The 21,107-nt window shown below is 34.0% G+C and overlaps 2 non-coding genes and 2 pseudogenes across 2 annotated transcripts; all 4 read left to right on the top strand.

Moving 5' to 3' along the window:
- Positions 1–3,785: 3,785 nt before the first annotated feature.
- Positions 3,786–3,900, top strand: LOC148940011 (U5 spliceosomal RNA; annotated as a pseudogene).
- Positions 3,901–9,131: 5,231 nt separating this feature from the next.
- LOC148940010 (U2 spliceosomal RNA) lies at positions 9,132–9,317 on the top strand. Its single transcript, XR_016143508.1, has one exon. It is a non-coding gene; the product is annotated as a U2 spliceosomal RNA (small nuclear RNA).
- A 3,935-nt stretch (positions 9,318–13,252) lies between these two features.
- Positions 13,253–13,390, top strand: LOC148940009 (U2 spliceosomal RNA; annotated as a pseudogene).
- A 7,505-nt stretch (positions 13,391–20,895) lies between these two features.
- On the top strand, positions 20,896–21,059 carry LOC148940008 (U1 spliceosomal RNA). Its single transcript, XR_016143490.1, has one exon. It is a non-coding gene; the product is annotated as a U1 spliceosomal RNA (small nuclear RNA).
- The last annotated feature ends 48 nt before the right edge of the window (positions 21,060–21,107 follow it).

Genomic DNA, 21,107 nt, shown 5'->3' with positions numbered 1-21,107 from the left:
ACCCTACAATATTACCTGAAGTGTTATAACCATGAAAATCGATTAGTATCAAAAAATGCATTATAAACCAGTATTGTGTTAATATTTATGGAACTGCGAATTAGCGTAAATGTCAAAAGGTCTAAATACATTATCAAAGTATTGACAAAAAGGTAGTTTCTCGAAAATCTCTATACTTTTAAGTCTAAAAAGCGACCGCAAAGTCGTTAAACTAGAGTATGGAACTTTAGCAATGAAATTATGTTCGAACGCATAAATAGCTAAATCCAAGGTGGCACCGGTGAAAAAGTAGTTCAACTTTATCCTAAAGTTGCCTTGTTTCCACACAAAGTACATATTCATTATTGGTTAACATGGAGCTTTAAGTAAGTTATGGTCGAACGAATTAGTACCCGATGTATTGAGGAAATGCCGGTGAAAAGGTAGTTTGACTTCGACGTAGAGTGTACCATGATCATAACCAATCTTGAAAAAATTATAAATTAAACAAAGATCAATAGAAACTACCTTTTATTTCAGAATAATGGCCAGGGCAATTATAGACACAGAGTTCATATCCATTAAACATGCCAAAGAGAATGTCATATACTCAGTGGCAATAATCATTGTGGATAAATCAGGGAAAGAAGTCTTTGCAAACAAATGGGATGTCAAGTACGACTTAAGGGAATACAACATAGGATCTTATATCTTCGGATTACGTCTAGCAAATACGCCCAAATATCGACCAGCAAGAGGCAAACTAGGAATAAAATATAACGGCAGAAAGGGCAAGTACCTTTATTTCGTTCAACACGAGATAAGAAAGTTGCAAAAACAATATAAAATTCGATATTGGTATGTTAAAGGTCCTTGTCAGACAGATTTATTACTCCTTGACAAATGTAGAAAGCAAAAACTAGTCTACAAAATTGAAGGAAACCCAAATTGTGTGAAATATCAAGGTAAACATGACCCCCTCCAAGAAATAAAATATTTTAAACAGTATTTATATAATCCAAAAAGTGCAATATACCGCGCAATGAAAAATAAAATTATATTTAGGAGAATAAAAACCTATGAAGCAAAAGCAAAGGTAATTAAGAGATCAAAAAAACTGCGCCAACCGAAACAAGTTAACCAACCTATTATGTAAAAGGAAAAATTCTTACGCGAAGGAATTAAAATACCTATCCCCCCAGCTTAAGAATCAACAGTGCAATGACCCTAAGCGATGTAACAAATTAAATGACAACAAGTTTTAATATCACCTTGTTTCCTTCGAACCACAAAAATTATTATAATATAGTAAAAATATAATATCAAACCAGTACCTTGTGCCCCCCCCCAAAAAAAAATAAAGAACAAATAATAAAAATCTGAGTCCTCGTTCAATAATCAATCTAGGAAGTCTTTCTATATAATGTCTAATGAAATATTAATTCCAGAAGCAGCAAAAAGGATGTGGATAACAAAGGTCATAACAATCTTCATTTCCCAAACTATAGCCCAAGACATCGTAAAACATGGAATAATCTTCAAACATGAGAACTCATTACTTGCAAGCCACAATGCCTGGAAAATATTTATGAAACTGGATCCTAAACCGTTTGAAACCCTGTTTCAACAGGTAATGAAACTGGATAAAAACACCAATGAATTAAAGGATTCCATATTCCAATTTTTAAAATCAGATAAAAGCTTGCAAACCACGAAAGACATGCACCATAAGGAAAATAAAGGAAATCTACCCCCCATTCTTCCCAAACTAAAGTCGAAATTCATAGTGGAAGATTTTGACAAGAAAATGGCAGAAATCGACAAAGCTTTGTTAACCAACAAGCTAGGAAACAGGAGGAAAAGGTAATTAAGAAATGGAGACGGACCCACGAGCGAATCTGCCAGAATAACACACACTACCAAGTCTAACCTAACAACTTCGAAAAAAAGAAAAATCGATGAAGGAATTTATGCTATGATAAATGAATTACCGATCCTACTGACTTTTCTCGGGAAATTATGTTAGAATCATGATTAAAAATATGTTACAAAACAGATAATACCAAAACTCACAAAGGAAAAGGATTACAAGAAAATTATTAACCTAAAGTAATTAAAATCCTCAAATACACAACGAGATGATAAGAACAAAAAGCCTACTGAAAGAAAAAGAAAAGCCACCAAAACAAACACACCTACATATGGCACTCCAGCAAGAGATATACAATCTTCAATGTCGGAAACTACGACAAGCACAACCCCAGAAATAACCTTACTAAGCAAGGAATCACCAAGAAATTTGAATACAATAACTTATCTAATGCCAACGATACTTACAAAGTGGACGTGGTCAACGGGACCCATTTTTTACCGCACCCAATCAAGTGGAATATTTACTATAGGATTTAGAGCAAGACTCCAGGTAAGGCATAACGAAATACAAACGATAAAGGTACAGGTGATTAAACCAGCAAAAAAGAAAGATAAAACTAAGAAGGAAGAAGAAGATGATTACCCACACAAAAAATGTTGGACAATAGATGGTAAACGTACGTGTGCTAGATTAGCAATGGCCGATGAGCCAGCAAAGGAAAATATCGAACCATTACCTGAGCTAAACGAGAAAAACGCTCTAAGAGTATCGATTCAACAATCCTTCCTAGTCTTAAATAGACAGAGACTGCAAGCACAATTCTAATTGTTCAATACATAAATACAAAAATTAAAACAAAGGTCCAAAAGAACCTTCGAAGTATTTTTTCGAAGAAGCAAATATCGAAGATCAGCTAGACTGATACCAATCATGGGAGAACTAGCCTCGCGCTTGTTCGGGCTTTCGACTGAGGCAGACCTGAATATCCTAAGGCAAAACGTAGGAAAGCTAAATAACGCCATGAACGTGACCTTACATGTCCAAAAAATACAGGCCAGTATAGCCAATTACCAGAGAGACAAAATTGAGGCAATCTCGAAGAAAATATCAAAGACAGTAAACATAATGAATTACTTAAAAAATGAAGTAGATCTTGTGATTACCGATTCAAGCCTCACCATGGTATCACTAGACATAGTGACAATGTCCTTACTTAGCCTGGCAACTGACGTTAGCAAATTTGAATGTGCATTATTTGCCCTTACCGGAGGAACCTTATCATATGACCTGGTGGATCCTTCGAACCTAAGAAATATTGTGGATGAAATAAAAACGCATTTAACGTTTGTACTACACCTACCAACAGAACCGGAAGTAGCAAACTTATTTCACTATTACACCAAGCTGAAGGTTTACATCACAGAGATAAATGAACAATTATTTGCAGTGGTAACAATCCCGTTAATAAATCAACAATCATTCTTCGTTGATTGTTTTTTAATTTTTAATATATCTGAATTTTATGACCTGAAGACCATTGATAAATTTAAAGCCGGACTTCACCAGCAGGATTTCCAGAATCTAAGATTCCAAACTATTGTTTGACGTCTTGGTTATACCACATCTGGAATATGAAGCCTATCCAGTAAATCCAAATAATAAAAAAAAAGGATTTTTGCACTTATAGGTTTCCGGAATTTTCAATCATACTATGAAAACGAAAAGAAAGAGGAAAAGAGAAAAAAAGAAGAAAAAAGGAAAAAAGAATGTGGAAATGCTATTGATTATCCTCCTATAGTAAAAATCGATAATTGCTGGTGTGTGTGCGACAGTAGCCGCACGCGCAAAAATTTTTTCCGAGTATTTAAAAAAAAACAGATGTGATTTAGTAAAGTTGTACTCTCAGATTTAGGAAATTCTTCCAAGCCAGGGTGGCACCCCTTCTCTTCATCTCGAGTTAATCTTTCGCCTTTTACTAAAGATTACAGTGGTGAGGGGCAGTTGATGAGTTTTAACAAATTTTTGAAATGCGAAAGGCAGACTAGTCTACTCTTGTAGTATGTTCTAATATTCCAAGATTACTTATCTGACAAGCCCGACTACTTAGTCTTAGCATTTGACAAGACGTAAATGACATGAAAGGTCAGCAGGACTACTACTTCAGGAAACGGTCTTGAGTAGTGTTCAGACAAGTAACCCTGGAAAATGCGGGACAATTGAAGTCATATATGAACAGAAATTCAATGTTTTCAAGAATTAAAAACACATTATGAAATTATGGACAGATTGCAAAAAGACACAATAACTGTGAAATATTGCAAACCTTCCAAGAGTTTCTAAATAAACTATGTTTATACTGAGGAAGACATGATCAGTGTTACAATTCACCTAGTTTCATACAGCTTTTCAGTTGACAAGCTACTGGCAAGGTATCTGTTGTTATCTTTTGCAGATTGCATCCGGGAAAGCTAATTTTAAGCAGGTAAGGGATGCTGGAAGGCATTCTTGGCTCGATGTAATAACGAGCCAAGTCTTAGGTGATCTTGACACCCAATTCTCTTAGGGCCCTCATTCCTCCTTCGTCTAGGAACAGTATTTCCATTCCAGTTAAGGAGGTTCCTCTAAAATGAGGAGTTTTGAGATCATATAGGGTCAAATCCTTTCATTTGAGGATTCCATGGGTTTCTAGCCTAATACTATCAAAGATTTGTCTCTTTGGTTCCTTATCTTGCTTGTAGACACAATACTCTGTCTGGCGGGAGGGAGAACGTAATTCAAGAGACAATGCTCTGTGTGAAGGGAAAAGAGATCCAAGAGGCAATTCTCCATGTGAAGGGAAAACGAGAATCAAAAGAAAACGGTCTGTGATGAAGGAGGTGCCTGAAGCCTAAATGCAAATAACACGAAAACCCTTTGATTTACCATCTCAAAGTTTTTTCTTCGTTGATACATTCGGGGAGTCTGAAGCCTGGCATTCTGACAGCTTAACTAATGATTCCTTGGTCCATATTCATTCAATTAAGAATGAATTTATTTAGATGATGATAAAAGTGCATTCTGTAAGATATTTTGGTACAAGGAATTGGTGTGGTCAAGGCTGGCCCTTGTTTGCATAGCAGGCCTTGCAGCAGAACCGTCCAAAATTTTACAGATGTCTGTATTTCTCCAGAGAAAGAAGACTTTTTGTGGGGTCCCATGGGCCATTACGAGATTGGTATTTATTTCTTAAGCCCTTAGATGGCGTAAAAGTGAGCCAAGTTCAAGCTACATTTAGTTCTCTTTTGTTTCGTCTTAGAAAGTAACTATGGCTGGATTTGTTATCCTTACAGCATAGCCGCGTAATTTATTTGGGCTAAAAAGTAAAGGGCAACAAATCTAGAGCAAGTCCATACACAATATTATTCCATAAGACATTGATCTTCTGCACTTGAAAAATCAAAAGATACTACCATCTTGGAATGCAACTTCCTCGTACTACTTTGTTTCTACTAAGTCTTTCTAGCTTGAGTCCATCTTATAGGACTTTTGTTTTATTTTCAATTTCTTTTCTACATATCAAACATTAGGGCGCCTTAGTAGGTTCACCATCGAATTCTACAATAAAAAGCAATTTTTACTTTGATGCTATCTATTCTTTAATACAGTCTTTTGGGTGAGTTTTTAGCAGTAACATAGAATTATGGAATTAATCTAGTAATTGACAAATGAAAAAGATAAATACTAATAAAAATAAAACAAATAATCATTTACCTGATGAAGTCTCACTGTATTGTTTATGTGTATTATGCTTGGGTGATTAAAAATTCAGCTTTTGTGTCCATCTTTGGAGCAAATTTTGTAATGTCACAATACAAGCTGTATTATTATCAAGTAGCATGGGTGAATAATACCAGTAGCTTCAATGGGGGGGGGGAGGGTGTATTTTCCTGTAAGATTTTTTTCTGCAGTTCCCCCTTCCAGATTCAAGAACCTCTTTTGGTTTTGGAGGGGGGGGGTATAAAATGGTTAAAACACTCATAGAAAATTCTTTTAAATGCATTGCGATACGTTTTAATGTATCAGACGAAAATATCGGGGGGGCGGGGGGGCACTGGATGTTGCCTAGCCTCTTTAATTTTAGTTAATTGACGCCACTGATCATCACGAGTGGTGTCAATGGGGAAGAGGGGACATTTTTCTTGTAATATTTGCTCGGCTTATTTTGAATCCAGTTTTTGTGTTCATGTTTAGAGCAAGTTTAATAATACCACAACCTAGCTTGCATTATTGTCAAGTAGGTTACATCAAGGTAAATGGCATTTACATTGGAAATGAAACTAAATCAAAATATACTATTTGTATCCAAGGTTGTCAAAAGGGAGTACATGTGATATTTACGGAAAAGTTAAGAAACCTAAGTTCAAAATTTCAGGGTATGTCGATGGTAGTAGTTGCGTAATATTTTTCTATACTCATGTTTTTAACATGATATGGGCTTGACTCCTTTCAACCCCATATAAACAAAAAAGTAGTGTAGATTTTCAACTTATTCATATTTGAGTATTTCTTCCCCTACATATCAATCGAAAGTATTATATTACAACTTCTCTCAAAAAATTGTTGGGGAAAAGTTTGGCAAAAATACAAATAGTGAACCCAAATTTGAATTCTTATATGGAGAAACAGAAACGAAGTAAAATATTATTTACTCAACCAATGCAAAACGATATATAAAATAAAAACTGTTAGATGCTGTCATTGTATAAAGGACAGAATTTTGTGTTAAATAAATAAAATTATTTAGCGAGTGATACAACTAAGAAAGAATTTTTTAATAGTATTTCTTAACTAATGCACTATGTTATATAAGTAATGTACCGTGTCCTACTTTTCCCTTGCCACGTTTCCCCCTATATTTGGGACAATCCTTTTTTATTTGGATTGTCCCCAATCATTGCTTATATTCAACAAACTTCGTAGGATAGCGTTAAACCGTGAAAAACAGCAAACAAAACTAATCACCTAAATGTTGCAACTCCTTTTAAACATTGGGCTACATATAACTACTTTTAAAATTCAGCAAAGATCTTCCAATTCGTAGCTTCTACAAATAATTTTAATGTTGCACTGCATTATAAATAGCAAAACAGAAATTCAACGCAACCTCCTAACGCAAATGGTTATGCTTGTGGTGAAATCAATGCCGGAGAAATTGTATGGAGGCTTGTATTTTTTTTTTTTTTTTTTTTTTTTTTTTTTTTACAACACAGATAAAATCCTTGAAAATAAATTTACTTCTGATGTCACAAATCGATGCAATTGTTTTTTGAAAATGTTTTTCTATGTTAAGATGTTCGAGGCTTTGCCAACATATAACGTTAAATAAGTTTTAATATAAATAGTTTAAATTAAAATTAGAATTTAATATAGAACTTCAGGCTATTTTTGGGGGATTCTAAACTAAACGAAAGAAACTTCATGCTTTCAGTTTTATCCAAAGGGCGATACGTTAGGAACGGCTAAGGTTACTGCTTTGAAATTGTCAGGACATGTTCAATGGGAAATTCAACTAAAACAAAATATACTATTTTTAAAGTATTTAATTTTCTTGGGGAGGGGGTTCCCTAAAATGTCTTTACACTTTTAGCCTGAGAGATAAAATATCTTTTCGTTGTTTTTATTGAAAAAGGCCCTGTGTTTCGTATTTTAGAGTTCTCTGATAATTATATAATTATTATATACTGAGAGTCATTAAAACAAAGAAAATGTTTTTTGTTTTTTTTTTGTTTAATAAATTGTATTTAATTTTTTTTCATCAATTCTGTTCATTGGTTTTTTTGTTTCATTTTTGGTTCACTATTTACAATCATGTAATTAAATTTTTGTTTCATGCAACATTAGCTAGAAGTTAATCATTTGCACCTCTCTGGGGCCATTTTCTTATTTCTTTTTTTTAAGAAATTTTACGCTTTTTGAAAATTTGCCAAAATTCCTGGTAATTAGTCATTGTATTCCTGGTTAGTTTCAAATCCTGTTAAAAAAAAAAAAAAACTGATATAAATTTACGGTACTATTTTACTTAACGGTACACACCGCTATAGACTATATCAAGGAAACTAATCAAATGGGAGAGACAGATACCCAGTTATAATGGATTATGAGACAAATTTGGGAAATATATTTGCAAAGTAGGGGGTGGGGGGTAAAGCATAGCATATATTAAATAAGTACCCTAACCTATGTCCCTCCCCCCCCCTAAACCCTAAAAAACAACAGTTTAAATATTTTCAATTAAATGAGAAACAAAACTGTGTGATCAATTTACATAGTAATTAACCGGATTATAAGTATCCATGCTCAATTGCTATAGAGTCTATAGGGGTGGTTACTAGTAAGTAGAATAGAGCTGAATTTACTATGATTTTTTTTTGAAAAGCTAAATGTGCTCTCAGGCGACTAGGGCATTTTTATCCGAAAGAAACCATGACTTTAATATCTAAATGAATAATCTAGAAGCTTGATATGTTAATATGAAAATGTTTCACAACATTTGGATTTATAAAATCATACGGTAAAAGTGCATTATATCTTACACACCGCTCTATACTGTATCGGGAAACAGTAAAGGAAAACAGTCAAACGGGTATTTGCAATAGAGAAATGGATCGCAAGGCGTGGTTTTCCAATGCGTTTAAATATTTAAACCCTAATGGGCAAATATATAGCCCAAATTGGGGTTCTAGGCGGGGATATGTGTATCCTAGGTTATTGTTAGCGTTACGTATTTAACTTCTATCGCGTGTAAGATATAATGCACCCCTACCACTCCTATTTATTGGGCTTTAAACTACCTATAACATGAAGGAGGCGTTCCAGGGGCGCAATTTGCTATGAGGCAGGAGAGCTGCCCCTCCAGACCCAAAATTGACCCCTTTTCAGACCTCAGTTTGTCCCTCAAGCTGAAATTTAGTTTCTGCAAAATATCTTGTCAAAACTTAGATAATTCTGCATAATTCAAGGATCCAGATAAACAGGTCAGTTTTTTTTAGTATATCTTTGTCTGATTTTGGTATTTTGAATGGTAGTTTTTTCAAGTCTTGATTGTAAATTTTTCCGATTACCATTCAAATTTTGAGATGAACTTTGATGTTACGGGAAATGTTTTTTGCTGCTTATAAAAATCTAAAGACTAAGTGATAAGTTAATTGAATGACTATTTGAGTATTGCAACCGACATTAAATCTGCGACAAACTTTATTACTCGTATTGTCATAAATTCTTTGGCAATCCATGTGGAATTATCGCTTCTCGGCCTTTTGGCTAAAATCAAAGTGTTCTTAACAGCTTAATATCTGATGCGGTCCCTACATGGGAACCAGAATATTAGACTGATTTTTGGAAACCGGGGGCACGTCGGGACTTGCTCCGCTCCCTTCAAGCATTGGCCTGGTATTGTAGCAGTGATGCCAATGGTGGTACAATTGACCATATTGGTACATTTCCCCTCTACTGGTACAATTTAGTACAATCCCACAAAATATGAAACATTTTACAAAAAATTATGGTACAGTTCAGTATTTTTAAACCTATGTTTGTATTCTTTCATCTACAAATATTTTATTTAACCCTGATCTGTTCGGCATAGTCAAGATAATTAAAAAAAAAAGTTTTTCCGAGGGAAGCGAAGTTGAAACTTAAAACGGACAAAAATTATTAATTAACAGCCCTTTGTATATATATTAATATAACTAGTACAAATAAACCAACTAATTATGTTTCCCTATGCTTTTATGGTTATGCAAAACTAGCGCTTTACTGAAAACACAAAAGTCAAGTATAAAGAACAGGATTATTGATTTAAGAGTCAAAAGTGAGCATTAAGCCTGACAACACTAAACGAATCTATAAAGCTTTTTAGAGTTTAACAAAAGTTGCGACATTAGTAACCTTCAGTACACACATAAAATTATACTAAAAATATAAACGTAAAACTAAATATTTTTTAATAACCGCGAAGTCACTGAAAAGAAGATATGAATAAAGGAATGATTTATCAATCAGAATTTGGCTCTCTCCAGGTGTAATACAAATGTTGGGTCATACACAGTCTTAAATTGTAAAAAATATGCTTTAGTAGCCATCGAAATGGAGATCAAGTAATACATAATTTGAACTCTAGAAATTAGATTATTTCTCTCTATACAAGAGTAAATTTCAAGTTATAGTACAAATCCTAAAGTTACTCTATATTCCCAATGCTATCAAGACGACCTTAATTTAAACCTGTGAACAAACTAATCATGACATGTCCTTCTAAGAACGTAAACGAGAGCCAGTCATTCAACTGAGCCATTGTGCAGAAGTGATACCAAATTAAACGTAAAAAAATAAAGAAAATCCCAAAATGGATTGTTGCTTTATTTTAAAAGTGATTGATTTTAAAAGGGATTAAAAATATTTTGATTCTATAAAAGTTGTCCTTAATTGGTTTGCTTTTACTTAACCAAAACTCCTATATTATTTTATGTTTTCAGTAAAGCGCTAGTTTTGTATAATCATAAAAGCATAGGGAAACATAATTAGTTGGTTTATTTGTACTAGTTATATTAGTATATATTAAATAGGCTGTGAAGTAATAATTTTTGTCCGTTTTAAGTTTCAACTTAGATCTATGGTTCCCTCGAGAAAAGTTTGTTTTTTTTAAATTAATCTTTCTTCGTTTTTGATTAAAATTCAACGCAGAAACAAGTTTTCTTTCAGTTTAAATTAGTTATAAAAAATTATCCCCAAAAATCGGAATTGAAAAGCTTTAGTATCCTTTTTAAGTGACCAAAAAGATTGAAAATTAAAAGGTAACTAGTCCCCCTCACAGAACCCTCTTTTCCCAGAAGGCGTCCAGTCAAAATGTTGAGATATCTTTTTGAGCCAATATAGTTGAAAGGTCTTTTAACTATGTCTTTGGAAATGGTATTGACCCCAATAGTCCGTGAAAAAAGGGCGATAAGTTATGTTATAGCCCATAATTGGTCCAGAGTTCATCTAGGCCATATTCTTAGTTATTGGGAACTGTACATGTTTTTCAAGGGGGGGGGGGGTATTGTTAGGAGCGAACAATGTATCAGTGGATTTAAAAGGGAGTTCTGGGCTTTATTTTACTGGTTTTCAGAAATAAAAAAAAATCAATTCAAGCGTAAGGAGCAATACTAAAAATTAAAATGAACAGAAATTAGTCAGTATATGAGGTGGTTAGCTCCGTTACTAAATCCTCCGTTTTAAGTTTTACTTTGTTTCACCATTATTTAAAATAGATTGATCCAAGAAAAGGACCGTTGAATTTTAACGGATGTATTTTTAGAGAACATTAAGATTTTACCATAAAGACCGAAGGTTGTGGAAGGGGCAAACGCCTTCGTATTTTCGTAGTTTTAGCTAATTCCCATGTCCCCGTCACTCACTTACTTTGAAGTGAGTATTATCTGATCAGCTAACAGGGGTATCACGAAGAAGATTATCTTCGCTCATGTTGCCTTGTTTGCTTTTACTTAACCAAAACTCCTATATTATTTTATGTTTTCAGTAAAGCGCTAGTTTTGTATAATCATAGAAGCTTAGGAAAACATAATTAGTTGGTTTATTTGTACTAGTTATATTAATATATATTAAATAGGCTTTGAAGTAATAATTTTTGTCCGTTTTAAGTTTCAACTTCGATCTATGCTTCCCTCGAGAAAAGTTTATTTTTTAAATTAATCTTTCTTCGTTTTTGATTAAAATTTAATGCAGAAACAAGTTTTCTTCTAGTTTAAATTAATTATAAAAAAATTATCCCCAAAAATCGGAATTGAAAAGCTCATCGGAAATTATTCTGCATATGAGGGTGTCTACTCCGTTACTCAATCCTCATTTTTAAGTTTTACTTTTTGTAACCATTATTTAAGAGAGATTGATCCAAAAAAAGGACCGTTGAATTTTAATTAATGTATTTTTAGAGAACATTAAGATTTTAGCAAGAAGACCGATGGTTGCGGAAGGGGCAGACGTCTTCGTATTTTGGTAGTTTTAGCTAGCTCCCATGTCGCTTCACTTACTTTGAAGCGAGTATTATCTGATCAGCTAACAGGGGTATCACGAAGAAGATTATCTTCGCTCATGTTGCCTGGTTTGGCTAAAATTACCATTTTCTATGCCAAAATAGAACTGGGAAGATGTTCTTTTTCTCTATGTTTATATATATCCAAATTTAAGTCAAAAAGATCATCTGCAAGAAAAACAAGCATAATATATAAACTAACATACAAAAACAAATTAAAACTAGCTTGAAGAATAAGTAAATTTGATATTCAGAAAACTAAAATTTTCCAAAGTTCAATCCTGTAAATTTTGTTGAAGTTGAAAAGAAAATTGTTTTTTCTAAGCATGTCAGCATCGAAAGGAGAAAATTCTTATAAAACCTATGAGCTCCTCCAGAATGATTTCGGAGCCTTCTATTTCTTGCTGCCATTTCATGCAATATAGCTCTCTCGAAAGTAACCCCATCACTCCCCCTTTGTGCAAATCTTCTATCCATATAAATGTTTAAGTGTTTCACAACTAAAATCTATTATAATGTTGCTTGATGTAAGTTAGTTTCACAACTAAATTTTTGACTAATTCATTTCGTTACATGAATGAACATGCATGTAACGCTTGTTCATGCGTCACATGCATGACCAACATAGCTCTTTAGATATTTGCACCAATCGATGCGAAGAGAATTGTTGACGTATGATCTTGGGGTTTTTCAATCGTGAATATTCCGTTGTTGGTTGTAATTAATTAAATAAACTTTTTTCCACAAAATAAGTTTTCAAAGAAAAGTAAAGAGCTCCATTCGACCAAAAATGAGCAAAAATAAAATAAAATAATTTACCAAGCATTAAAATACCACAAATCAGCATCGATAAATAAATGAAACCCAAAACGAACAGAAATTACAATAAATAAGCGAGTCAAATCTCAAAGCGAGCAGAAATTAACATGAAAAGGCCTCAAAACCCCTGTGCCTTCCCAATGCCGGAATAAAATTTGCAATTTGCAGAAAAAAATACAAATGAATGTGCATTGTCAGTTTAATATACATACACTGATATTTAGTAATCAAAAAGTTATTAAAGTAAAAATATTTATATTTTTTCAGTAAAGTGCACGTTATGTTCTAGCCTTGGGAAGGCACAGGGGTTTTGAGCCCTACTCATGTTAATTTCTGCTCGTTCTGAGTTTGACAAAGTTTGCCAAGTTTATAAATGGTCGTAAATGTCCAAAAAACCACGACTTTTGTTCATACATGTTACTCCGAACAATTTCTTCAAGTACTGTCAGGAATAATGTACTGCATGAGAAGAGAAAGAAAAACAAAGGAATGGAGAAAGAAAGTGAATGAAAATCACAGTCTTATTCAAAATTTTCATAGACCCAGAATATTAAACTGATTTTTGGAAACCGGGGGGATGTCGGGGCTTGCTCTGCTCCCTTCACGCGTTGGCCTGGTATTGCCGTACCTCCGGGATCGGCGCACTCCTTTCGAGGGGAAATCAAAGTCCATGAATTCTAATCATTGATGTGTATAATGCGCTTTTCAAATTTTCTAGAAACCGCACCTGTAGTTTCCTAGCCCTTAAATATATTGAAAGTCATTTTTTTTCATCTGAAAAAAAGAAGAAAAATTGTATTTAATTTATAAAATTTAATGGTGAAAAATCCAATGACCACTCACCATAATTAAATTGAAGTTCCCATGCATCTTTTTCGAAAATAGTGCATAATAAATTTAAATTGAACCAAGATTCGAATGGAATTGCTGAAGTAATTGTTTTTGGCCTCCGACGGCTTGGTTCTGTGGTGAGTTGTTAGCAGTAGTAGTAATGACAAAAGCCCCCTTTGCTTGTTAACAAGACAATAATTGACATAATCAGCAGAACGGCCCCTGGATTTTCAGAAATTAAAGTTTCGACTTTTCAGTCATATTGATAACAGAGTGAGAAACCCCTGATTTTCTTTTCTCAAAAGGGTAAACTTGCAATCAAAGGATTAAGACTTTTGCATATGAAAATGAAATGGGGCATTGACTTGATTTCCCCTTGACTTGATTCATTGATGTGAAAAAGTTTTGTAAACCTGCATCATAAATCGGAGCTTCTGAGTGGCATTCAAAGCAACCTGATTTATGTTGAAAGATATTAGTAAAATGTTAGATTTTAACAAAACATACTTACCAGGGTTGCCAACTGGACATATTTTATGTCGGAAGGGTATATTCCTGTGTTCCGGGACACAATGACATAATAGGGCGAAAAAGGGACATATTTTAGAAATTTGGGACATATAAGGGACATATTTTGAAAATTTATGAGATAAAATAGAATTATTACCCGGCTGGATACATGTTTTTTTAAAAAAAAATGTTATTTTTCACCAAATCAGTATTAAAACTATTTATCTAACACTAAATTTATATTTTCTACTAATTTTTTTACAAACGTTATTTTTTTTACAAACGTTATTATATTTCGGAGTTGTTGCACTTTCCCGCAGACAACTATTTGCAAATACTCTTGAAATTCTTTACAAGTTTGTATTCTTTCATCTATAAACGATTTTATTTCTCCTTGCTTTTACGCTACAGTCAAGATAATAGGGAATCAGGCACTTTTTTAGTTAACAATCGCTTCTGGCTTCCAATAGTCAGGCAAAAACATTTATCTATCTATCAAGTATTAAAAAACTAAAAATGAAAAGTTAGCAAAAGAAAAAAAATAAGATTCTTGATGATCTGGAATCAATTTTGATATCAATAGATGTACCAAAAAATTAGCTTATTGTGCTGATTAAAAAATACATAATATTTTTTAAGTATAGTGTTACCCATTAGTGGGCCTGAGAAAATTTGCAAAATTTTCGAAAAAGGTAAAATCCACCCCATAAAAGTCAAAGAATTTTATTGGAAATCACGCCATCAGATTCAGCGTATCAGAGAACCCCACTGTAGAGGTTCCAAGTTCCTATCTATAAAAATGAAATTTTATAGTGTTTGCCAGAAGAAATATCACGGATTCGTGTTCATTTGTTGCTGTTGTTTTCAGGGTGATCAAATCGAACCAATGGTACAGAATATAGAATTTTGCAAGATAACTCGTTCAAAAGAAAATTAAAAGATCTAGTGTCCTTTTTTAAGTGAACAAAAAATTGGAGGACGACTAGCCCCTGTCCCACGCCCTTTTTTCCTGAAAGTCGTCTGATCAAAATCTTAAGATAGCCATTTTATTCAGTATTGTTGAAAGGTACAACAGATAAGCCTTTGGAGATTGTAAGACCCCCCAGAAACACCAGAGGAAGGGCAGCAAGTTATGAAATTTTCCCATTGTGTATATATAGTATTTGTTATAGGGAAGTATACCGACATTTTAAAAGGGAGGAAGGAGATCTTCTGGAGATGGATTTTCTATGTGGAGAATTTCTCATTGGGATGAAAGTTTCTGGGGTTGAACTTTTAAGGGGAAATTATACATGGGGAGAATTTATCAGAAATTATATACAGAATGTTTTCTATTTGTCTTTTTTCTCTTTGTTGATCCCATTGTAGGCCTACATGTTGAGACACTCTGAGGGAACTCTCAGGGGTGAAGTTTTGAGCGGAGTTGGAATTCTCTTGGGATCACCCTTTATTTATTTTAATTTATTTTTTTTTTTGGGGGGGGGGGGGTATTTTCCACGGGAGAAATTTCCATGGTCGAATTATCACCAGTAGAAATTCTCCATGGAACTTTTCTGGGGGATAAACTTTCCAGGGGGGGGGGGGTATTTTCCAAGCAGGTATATTCCCCAATGACCTTAAAAAGGATCAGAAACTAAATGAATATAAGTCTTTCTTCAAATAAAGTATGGTAAGGAGTATTTTTCAAGTAGAATCTTAAACAAAAAATATTCTGGGAAGGATTCGTAGCAGGGATGGAATTGTCCGGGGGTAAGTTCCCGGCGGAAAAATTTTACATGGGAGGAACTTTATATAGAGGAATTTTTCGTGGGGAAATTTTCCACAGAGGGGGTTGAATTCCTGGGATTATCTGAAAAGCGATCAGGAATAAATGCACAAACTATTTTTTCCTACCGAAAGTAAGGAGCGACATTAAAACTTAAAACGTACAGAAATTATTCCATATATGACGGGGGCTATTCCCTCCTCAATACCCCCCTCTCTATAGTAATGTTCAACCTTTTGTCTAATTTTTTTAAGAACGATTTTTGAAACATAATGGCCGTGCCCTCCGCGGAGTAAGCCCCCCTTCACCCGTGTTGGAGAGGGGTGGAGCCACCCCCTCCATACACGTCTTCTTTTCCCTAGATGCACCCAACATAAATTTTGAGATAGAAATTTTGTTAAAAATGGTCTAAAGAGCATATAGCAATGTCCTCAGCGTTTACACAGCCCATGAAAGCCCTGGGACAAGGTTTGTAAGTTATGTCCCAGGGGCATTTTAGGTTTTATGGAATGGTCTGTCGTAAAAACTTCAGATGGGGCTAAGTTTATTGAATTTTAGTGCCTTTTCTCCGAGTCAAAATTTATTTGAGCCCAACCCCCCCCCCACACCTATCAGTTCCTAAAATCAGCATTCAATCCGAATCTGTAGACATCTATTTTATTCAGCCTTGTTCAAAGGTCCAGTAATAATGCCTTTGGGGATGTCACCACCCTGATTGAAGGGTGACCCAGCTTACTGAGTGCTCTGCAACGTCGCTTGACTCCTTGATTGTACCTTATGACATGCGCAAGAAATACTCTTATTGGCAAAAAGCTACCAAAAGAAGTGAAAATGCTGACCCTCATGCCGACCGTACCTGTCAAGCGAAACTCTCGTAGGAAGATGAGCCTTAAGCTCCGACAATTCGTTTTTTACTGTTTATATGTTTTTATGACTTTTGTGCTTTCACACTAGTTAATTTTTTATGGATGAACTAAATGAATCTTTTTCGTTTTCATTATATTCGATGTAAACTGACCACTTTGAAAGAGGTTTACCAGTCGTAAAAAAACTAGTTTCTGTGATTTCAAGATGGACATATTATAGACAAAATTTGGACATAATTTGGCTGAAAAAGACACATTTTTGGATGCTCAAGGGACATATTCATTAACCAAAAAGTTGGCAACGATGGACACAGCATACCAGTAAGATAGAAAAAAAAATCTTGAACAATGAAAACCACTGCCTGGAACGCACAAGTAGTGAAATCGCAAATTCTTGGGATAAAATCACCAAAGGTGGCAACCCTAGTCATGTTAATCCAAAACATTTTGAATTAATGAAATTATTGCTAGCTGAAACCTGAAATCGGAGTTACTAATTTTTACAGCACGCCAGCCATTCCAAAATTTCTCATTAAAAAATACAATTGCAAAGAATATTTAATTTTTGAATCAGATTTAGTCACCCGAAATGGCGGGATACGTACTTATAATGAATTATTTACTTTTCTTTTATTTTAAACAGAACCCTAACTAGTAGATTGATTATAAAAAAGCAATTAGTAGTTTTAAAGTAATAACTTGAATAAATTAGTTTATTCTGCAACTATAAGTGCGTTCATGTTATACACTTTTAAAATGTTTTGAGGGGCTACTAACTTCAGTTTTAATTTACACATGGAGTCAAGGAAGAAGAAACTTTTGAGAAACAATCAGGCAGTTCGTAGTAACGAACTGTAAGTAGCCTAACCAGCGATGTGGCTCAATAGTAACCGCGAAAGTCTAAAAAACGGAATTTTGACATCAAAAAATATATCGAAAGAATTTGCTTATTATGCTGATTCCAAATATATAAGATTCATTAAGTTTAGTGTTACTTATCAAAATCTACGAGCCTGAGAAAATTTGCCGGATTTTTGAAATAAGGGGGAAACACCCCCTAAAATTAAATGAATCACATATAGTGTATCCGAAGATTCTACTGTAGAAGTTTTAACCTCCCATCGAGAAAATTGTGGAATTTTGTATTTTTTGCCAGAATAAGATCACGAATGCGGTTTTATTTCTTTGTTGTTTTTTTTTTTTTTTTGGCTGTTTTTTTTCCCAGGAGTGATTGAATCAGACGAATATTCCTAGAATATCGGGAAAGGACTCATTCAAACGGAAATTAAAAGTTCTAGTGCTCTTTTTAAGTGACCAAAAAGATTAGAGGGTAAACTAGCCCCCCTCCCATGCCCATTTGCACCCAAAGTCTTCCGATCAAAATTTGAGATAGTCGTTTTGTTTAGCATACGCGGATTATGAATCATCCACTTTAAAACTAATTCTCTTAGTAAAGGATCGTTGGTATTTGGAAATTCAGCCGAAAGAAGATCTTCAATTTCAACTGGATTACAGATTCGATCAAGAGGACTTATGATTAAGAGCAAAGAATCTAAGAATTTAAGAACTATGTATTTGAGGATGACTTTACCTTCCACAGCCCCGGGGAAGGGGTACAAGCTATGAACTTTGCCCATTGTTTACATATAGGCCTAGTATTTGATATTGGGAAGCATACAGATACTTTTCGTGGGGGGGGTTCTTCCAGAAGGTTTACTTGGGACAAAGACATATACAGGCGGTTAAGGGTTTGAACTCCCTGAAATCTTTATCCGACTCGTAAAAACCTAACACAGATGAAAATAAACACAATTTTTATGTGTTTTTCTTTTTTTTTTGGAACCCCCCCCCAAAAATAGTTTTTGACCCCCCCCCCCCCCCAAAATTTTTTTTGATACGGTGCTGCATTAGAGGATCTTTCAACAGGGGATTTTTTTGTGGGGCAAGGGATTTTCTATAGAGGAGGGTCTGGATTTCCAGGCGGTACTTAAAAATAATAAAAAATTAAATAAAAAAAAGTGATATTCCGCTATTAAGCGCACTTTTTTATACACTGCTATTTTGGTTAATGCTAATGAAATGAAACAAAAAAAGATAAATGTAAAATAGCTTAGAGAGAAACGTGGGCTATATATGTGCGCATTTCGGGTGGGGTTGGGGGGTAAAGCATAGTATATATTATTACGTAACCTAACCTAGCCTAGGTACCTTCTCCCCCCCCCCCGAACCCCAAAAAACAACACTTTAAATATCGTATACGCAATGAAAACCACGCAATACATTGTAGTACCCTATAGAGGTGTCTCAAATTAACACGCATAGAATGTAAAGCATAGAATATATTAAATGCGTAACCGTACCTCGGGCCCTCCCCCCCCCTAAACCACAAAAAACTAAAGATTAAATATTGTAAACAAAGTTAGAAACCACCGTTTGCACTCCAATTCTCCGCTTAAAGAGCCTGTTTGATTAGTTTATTTTATCATCTATCTTTCGTGGTTTACAGCTAATAGAACAGTACCAAGGATTATTATTTTGAACTTTATAAATTTTATTAAACGTCCCTTGTGTTTCACGAAAGATTCTTAGATAATTGGAACAAAACGTCAAACTTTAGCGTAAAGAGCGATGTATTGAGGAGGGAGTAAGCCCCGTCATATTCGTAATAATTGTTGGTTTGTTTTAATTTTTAATCTTCCTCCTTACGTTCAATTGAAAAATCTTGTTTTTTTATTTAATATACATATAGAGGAATTAGTATTTTATGGTAATTCCAATTTACTCTATGTTTCTGCTTAGAAATTTCGAGTATATGCGTTTCACTTATTACTCGTCTTTTTATGTCCTAGCATGTGTGATATGGCGTTATTAAAAAACATTTACACAAAATTATGTTACAGTAAAACGTAAATTTAAACTATTTGTTTTTCATCATTATTTGTGAAATACGATGAAAAGTTTGAACCTATTTTTGTCTTAAATGATTATAATAGTTTTGCGAAAATTAACAGTAAAGTATCCTTATTTGTTTTATTTTCAAACAATTTTTGAAAAGCTGATGTGCCTTGAAAGATGGTAGTTCTGATTTCGGGTTTCAGCTAGCAATAATTTCACTCAACTAAATTTGTCTGCCTCAACATGACCAGGGTTGCCACCGTTGGTGATCAGGGTTGCCACCCTGACCTGGAAGAATTTACTAAATCGGAGAGGAAAAATTTACTAGATCGCATCTGTTTTTACTAAATGCTCCAAAAAATTTTTTGCGCGTGCGACTACGCCACACGAGCACCATCAAGCATCAATTTTTACTAAAGGAGGATAATCAATACGATTTTCGCAATCTTTTTTCCTTTTTTCTTCTTTTTTTCTCTTTTCCTCTTTTCTTTCGTTTTCATAGTATGATTGAAAATTCTGGAAACTTACAAGTTCATATATATATATACATATATATATATAAATATATATATATATATATATATATATATATATATATATATATATATATATATATATATATATATATATATATATATATATATATATATATATATATATATATATATATATATATATAATGTTACATTTCTACTTACTTTTAATTTCTCTCAGCAGGCTCCTTTTTTCTCAATAAAAAATTTTTAACTGGGGAGATTCACTTAATCACCTTGGGTGGTTGGCTTTTGTTTTGATTCAAATAGATTCCCAATCATCACAAATCCAAGTGTCATTATAGCTTCATTTTTAGTTGGTAAGATTTAATACACAGAAAGCTGATTCTGTTGACCTTTAGACGCCGGAAGTGAAGTGTCTGTTTATGAAAATAGGTGACTGCTTGTCTGTCTCTGAGACAGAAAAGCAAAATTATAAATTGTAAAACAGACAAGCAAAAATTGTAAATTGTCATATGTTTACGACAATTTTTTTTCCCTGAATTCTAGGTAAATAAAAAAAAGTTGTGTTTACCATAGATAATGACTTTTTGGTAGTTTTTACTAGATTTCGGGAAATTTACTAGATCCTCTAAATTTACTAGATTTTTTTTTTACTAGATCTAGTAAAATTCTACTGACGGTGGCAACCCTGTTGGTTATTTTATCATGAGAATTTGTGATTTCACTACGTCTGGGTCCCAGGCAGTGGTTTTCGGTGTTCAAAATTTTTTTTCTATATGACTGGTATGCTGTAACTTACCTGGCTGGGGAGCTGCCTTGATCATGAAGGAGGTGCTCCCAGGGTGAGGTCTTTCCATTGCACTTCAGATTGGCTGACCCCTGTGATTACCCCAAATGAGGGTAACTCAACAGCGTAATTTTTGGTAGTGGGGGACTGTGTTCGCGCGGGCCTCTGGCCACACGCCGGAACTTTTTGTCATTTGGGTCCCTTTTATGTGTCATA

Source organism: Artemia sp. Qi Xiang Cuo, chromosome 20, assembly GCF_049724085.1.
Source record: "Artemia sp. Qi Xiang Cuo chromosome 20, ASM4972408v1, whole genome shotgun sequence".
NCBI classification, from domain to species: Eukaryota; Metazoa; Arthropoda; class Branchiopoda; order Anostraca; family Artemiidae; genus Artemia; species Artemia sp. Qi Xiang Cuo.
Note: the sequence above shows the minus strand (reverse complement) of the source record. Positions and strands in the feature narration are given on the sequence as shown.